Source organism: Callospermophilus lateralis, chromosome 18 (assembly GCF_048772815.1).
Source record: "Callospermophilus lateralis isolate mCalLat2 chromosome 18, mCalLat2.hap1, whole genome shotgun sequence".
Classification (NCBI taxonomy): Eukaryota; Metazoa; Chordata; class Mammalia; order Rodentia; family Sciuridae; genus Callospermophilus; species Callospermophilus lateralis.
In genome coordinates this window covers 53836196-53842219 of record NC_135322.1, presented here as the reverse complement: position 1 = coordinate 53842219, position 6024 = coordinate 53836196, and positions in this window count along the sequence as shown.

The window sequence follows — 6024 nt, the reverse complement described above, 5'->3', positions numbered from 1 at the left end:
TCCACTTCCAAGATGGTTCATTTACAATAAACTAAATAAATAAAAAGGTGGCTCACTCATAAGGCTGTTGGTAGGAAGCTTCAATTCCTTAGCTATTGGCAGACCTAAGTCATTCCCATGTTGACCTCCAGAGGGATGCTTGAGCATCCTCACAACATGGCAGGTGGGATCCCCAAGAGTGAGTGAGTAAGGCAGTAACTCTTTTTGACCTCTCCTCAGAAGCTATCCTCTCTTATTTAATATTCTATTGGCTACATAGATCAGCCCTATTTAATAAAGGAGGATAAATCGTGGGGGATTAATATTAAAAAGAAAAACTCATGTGGGCCATCTTTGGATAACTAAGGACATGCTTGTCCCTCCATCTTCCTCTTCCATATACATCTATCATTAACATCTATTTCCTCTTTCAATTCTGCCAGTACTTCATGTACATTCAGGATTCTGTTTGTTAGGTGTGCATATGTTTATAATTGTTTTATCTTCCTCATAAATTGAAGTTTTATTGTCGGAGGCCACCCTGAACAGAAGCTATGCACACACCTTTAAGTCCTGAGTAAAAAGGTACTGGACTGGTATTGCACCCAGCAATGCAAGTGGACTTTACCTCTGCTTGGATAAGACAGGTGCAGCTCTCGGAGTGGGCATCACCTGATGGGGTTGAATTACACGTACCTGTTTATTGTAATCCTACCCTTTTGCCCTTTTTTGGATAGAATGTTCCATGTATTAGCTCCCCCATTAATAAAACCCAGGTTTGAGGGGTGCTCCCTCTCTTTCTTGCCTGCCTTGTCTTCTTTGTGGGAGCTGAGTCAGAGGGGCCATCACGGAAACCAAAGAAAAAGGTATTTCTCTATGAGTCATTCGTTTGTGCCAGCCTAGTTCTCCTGGAGTGACCCTGACAGGAATAGTTGTGTGTCATGACATTTTATGGTTAGGAAATGTCCAGCTTTGTCTCGGGTAAATACATTTTAACACAAAAGTATTTCACCTAAGGAAAAAAATGTATTTCACCTGACATTAGTATAGCCACTCTAACAACTGTACAGTTAACTCTTGCATATATATTTTCCCATCCTTTTATTATCCATTTTTGTTTCATAGTCTTTTGGGGTTTTTTACTGCCCTATTTTGTATTAAATAGTTATTTTTTTTCCTAGTGTTCTATTTTCATTCCATTTGGGTTTTGGAATTTTTTTTTTTTTTTTTTGTACTGGGAATTGAACCCAGTATTGCTGTACCACTTAACTGTGTGAAATTTGTGTCTTCGTATCTTAAATATGTTCCCCATAGATGGCATAAAATTGGGTCTTGTTTTTCATCCATTTTGACAATCTGGATGCTTTTTTTTTTTTTTTTTTTTTTTGGTACCAGGGATTGAACTCAGGGGCACTAGACCACTGAGCCACCTCCCCAGCCCTATTTTATATTTTATTTAGACACAGGATCTCACTGAGTTGCTCAGCACCTCACTTTTGTTGAGGCTGGATTTGAACTTATGATCTTCCTGCCTCAGCTTCCTGAGCTGCTGGGATTACAGGTGTGCACCACTGCACCCAGTCTGAATGCTTTTTGATGGGAATATTTAATTTGTTTTTATTTAATGTAAATTTAGATGAAGTTGAATTTACATTTACCATTTTAATACCTGTTTTCTACATATCTATGCCATTTTTGTTTCATAGTCTTTGGGGGTTTTTTACTGCCCTATTTTTTGTGTTAAATAGTTATTTTTTTTCTAGTGTTCTATTTTCATTCCATTTGGATTTTGGAATTTTTTTTTGTACTGGGAATTGAACCCAGCATTGCTGTACCACTTAACTGCATCTCCAGCCCTTTTTAATTTTATTTTTTAAAATTTGAGAGTCTTGCTAAGTTGCTGAGGTTGGCCTCGAACTTGTAATAGTCCTGCCTCAGTCTCCTGAGTTGCTGTAATTACAGGCATGCACCACCATGCACACCTCTTTATTTTATCTTTGAAGTCAGTTTTTAGTGATTGCTCTAGAAATTATAACATGTATCTTAATTTATCACAATCCTTCCCAGATTAATACTAATCTAATTTCAACAAAGTGTAGACTGATGTTCCAATATATCTATTTCTTTGCACTTTCCCTATACAAGTATTGCTATTAATATATGTATTAAATAGTTATACAGGGCTGGGGTTGTGGCTTAGCAGTAGAGAGCTCGCCTAGCACGTTCGAGGCGCTGATTTGATCCATAGCACCACATAAAAATAAATAAATATATTATGTCCACCTACAACTAAATATATATATATATATATATATATATATATATATATATGAAAATAGTTATTCAAGTATCACAATAGTTTTATAATTTTGATTTTCTATCTTAAATAAATTCATGAAATAAAAGAAAAAATACATTTTATATAGCCTTTTATGTTTACCTAAGTTACTGTTTCCAGCACTTCTCCTTATAGATTCAAATTACTATCAGATACAATTTCCTTTTAGTCTGAAGAGTTTTATTTGGCATTTCTTGTAAGAAAAGATGGCTAGCAGTCATCACTTACCTATAATATTATTTTACTTTGATTTTTGAAGATTAATTTTGCCAGATATAGAATTCTTGATTGACTGTCTTTTCATTTAGTACTTTGAATATGGCATTCCATTGCCTTATGGCCTTCATTGTTCCTAATGAGAAGTCAATTGTTAACTTTATGATTGTTCCCTGTACTTGATAAGTCATTTTCCTCTACCTGCTTTCCAGATTTTTTGATTGGCTTTCAAAAGTTGACTATGATGTGTCTATGTGTTTATGTTACTTAGCATTCAACAGTATAGATTAATATTCTTCATCAGATTTGAGATGTCTTTGACCATTATTTTGTCAAAAAATTTTCCTACCAACTTTCTCTCTCTCCACGATTCCCACTGAATGTATATTGATATGCTCAATATTGTTTCAAATGTCTCTGTCATTTTTCTCCATTCTTTTCCCTTCTTTCTTTCTTTACTTCAGATTGGATAATATCTAATAACCTGTCAACAAGATTGCTGATTATTCAACCATCTCAAATATGCTGTTGAAAGACCTTCTAATGAATTTTTCATTTCAATTTTACTCTTAAACTCCATAATCTACCATTTGGTTATTTTTTATTATTTCCATATATTTATTCATTTTCTTTATTCAATCAGTCATTGCATTAGCCATGGTTTTTCAGAGGAACCAATAGGAAATGTAAGTATGCATATATACATATAAAGATATTTTATTATAAGAGATTGGCATACACGATAATGAAGGTTAATAAGTTCCAAAATCTGTCAGGAAGTTAGAGACCCAGGAGAGCTGGAAAGGCAGTTCCAGTTCAAAGGAATCAAGTACAAGATCCAAGACAGTTGATGTGTCAGTTTGAGTCAAAAGCAGCGGGGACAAAAAAGACTGATGTGCCAGCTCAAAACATTCAGGTAAGAGGAATTCCACCCTGCTTGAAGAGGGTCAGTCTTTTTGGTTCTATTCATGCTTTCAATTGTTTGGCTAAGCCCCACCCACATTGGGGAGGGCAGTCAGTTTTACTAAGTCTACTAACTCAAATGTTAATATAATTCAGAAACTCCCTCAAAGACACACCCAGAATAATTCTAACCAAATGTCTGGCACTCTGTGACTCAGTCAAGTTGACAGAAAAAATTAACCATTATAATCATTATCATCATATTTTCCTTTAATTCTTTAAGCATGGTTTCCTTTAGGTTTTGTTTTTCAACATACTTAAAACAGTTTCTTTGAAGCCTTTGTCTATTGAGTCTAACATCCATGCCCCTCAGAGATAGCTTCCATTAACTGAATTTATTTATGTTTGTGGATCATACTTGTCTCTTTATATACATATCTTATAAACTCTTGTTATAATGTGGACATTTTAGACACTATATTGTAGCAACACCTAATTTTTATTTTCTATTATTGTTATTGTTTTTGTTGTTGTTTAGTGACTTGGTTGAACTAATTAATTATGTAGAATGTGTCTACCTTGCAGAGTCAGCCACTAAAATCTATGTCAGTATTTTCCTTTATTTTTAAATATGGCTTCCTATGGGTTGTTTCTGGATCAGCATAGCTTCATGTTCCACTAATGATTGGTCTGAAGTTGCACTCAAACATCTTGAACCTTCCATTCTTTACCAATGAACTTCTGTTGAATTGGGGAACACATTCAAAATTCATGTGGTTTATAAATTTGACCCAACATTCACTTTCTCCCAGGCCTTTTCACGTCTCTTCTATAATGGGCACAAACTTTGCATTCAACCAGGAACATATAAGTTGCTTCTCATACTCCTTCTAAGGCAACCAGCGATAAATGGGAGTTCCTCAACACCCACTGTGACTGCCTCATTTCCTGACCTCCCAGTTAAATTAGGACTACTCTGTTGGCCTGTTGCTTGCCCCAGTACTTAAGATAGTTATGACATTGGCCTTCCTCCTTTGTTTGCCACATGGTCATTACAGTTTTTTATCACACTCCAAGTCATGGGATTTTCCCCATGCTCTGCTCCAAATCACATTAGCCCCCCTCCAGCAGGGGATCTGATGTTTGTGGAGCTTGACCCACTCTGGTGGAATGTTTAGCCAAGAGAACTGGGTGAAGGAGTGAGAAGAGCCTCAATAACAATGCCACAATCTTCCATGACTCATATCTGAGGTTCAGTCATTTTTTTCCCAAATAAATATTTTGATGTATGTTTTTGGTTAATTTTTGGAATTCTGAAATTGTTTCTTTGATAATTTTGTTCAGTATTATCATTGTCTTTTGGGAAGGGATTTGCTAAGCTCCTCACTCTGCCATTTCAAAAGTTCCCTCACCTTCACCCAGTTCCCTCAAATTGACTTCCTACATATCTCTGAAATTCATTCTTTTATCTTTATCTCCATTACCTCCTCTTAGCCCTAGCTATTCTCATCTCTTGGCTGAACTATTTATAATTGTTTCCTTAGTAATCTTCCCTCATCCTAAACTGTTTTCCATATTAAATCCAGAGTAATATTGACCAAAGGCATTTTCTGATCATGTTACACTCCTCTCCCTCATCTTTGTTTAAAACTTTTCACTGAGTTTCCATTGCTCTTAAGATAAAGATCTTTTTAAATCCCTGACCTTTTCTAAGAGGACCTGTGTTTTCTGGATGCCCTCTCTTGACCCACTGTCTTTCTCTCTGTTCTGGAATTGTCCCATTTCCCTTCCTTCCTTAGGGCCTTGCCCATGCTTTTTCTTTTGTTGTAAACTTCTCAATCCTTCATCTGGTTACCTAACTCACTTATCCTACAGATCTCTGTGCAAACATCACTTCTTTGGAGAAAGTATCCCTGACTTAACCCTGTGACTGATCCAAGTATAGTTTACTTCTTAGCACTAATTGTAAGTAATTTCACATTTAAGGAGTGATTTTCCCCTCTCACTGAATTGTAAGTTCCATGAGAACAACAGCCATGTTTTTCCTCTGTACTTCCAGTCTTTATCCCATGGTATATGCTCAAAACTGATGTGGTGCACAAACAAATAATGGATGCATGTGTGCATTAACCAACATACAGTACCTTATGACAATTCAGTATTATTATCAAAATAGGCATAAAAGCAAAGTTCCAAATCTAACATGGTTGAGAAAAATATGTTTAAAATATGTAACCTAAAGGACATTTTTATTTAAAAAAGGACTTAGCATATATAAAAAACAACTATTTCATCTCACAAATATCACTCATCTTTTCCTTTGTCCATACACATAAATACAATATTTGTACATGTATACCATATAAACACAAAAATATAATTTAAGATCTTTTAAATATATGAACATAGTTTGTATAGAGATAGTCTGATGATATACTGTTCTTACCAACTTTTAAAAATCACATATGGGGCTGGAGTTGTGGCTCAGTCATAGAGCGCTTGACTTGCATACGTGAAGCACTGGGTTCAATCCCCAGCCCCACATTAAAAAAAAAAAAAAAACGAAATAAACAAAATAAAGGTATTGT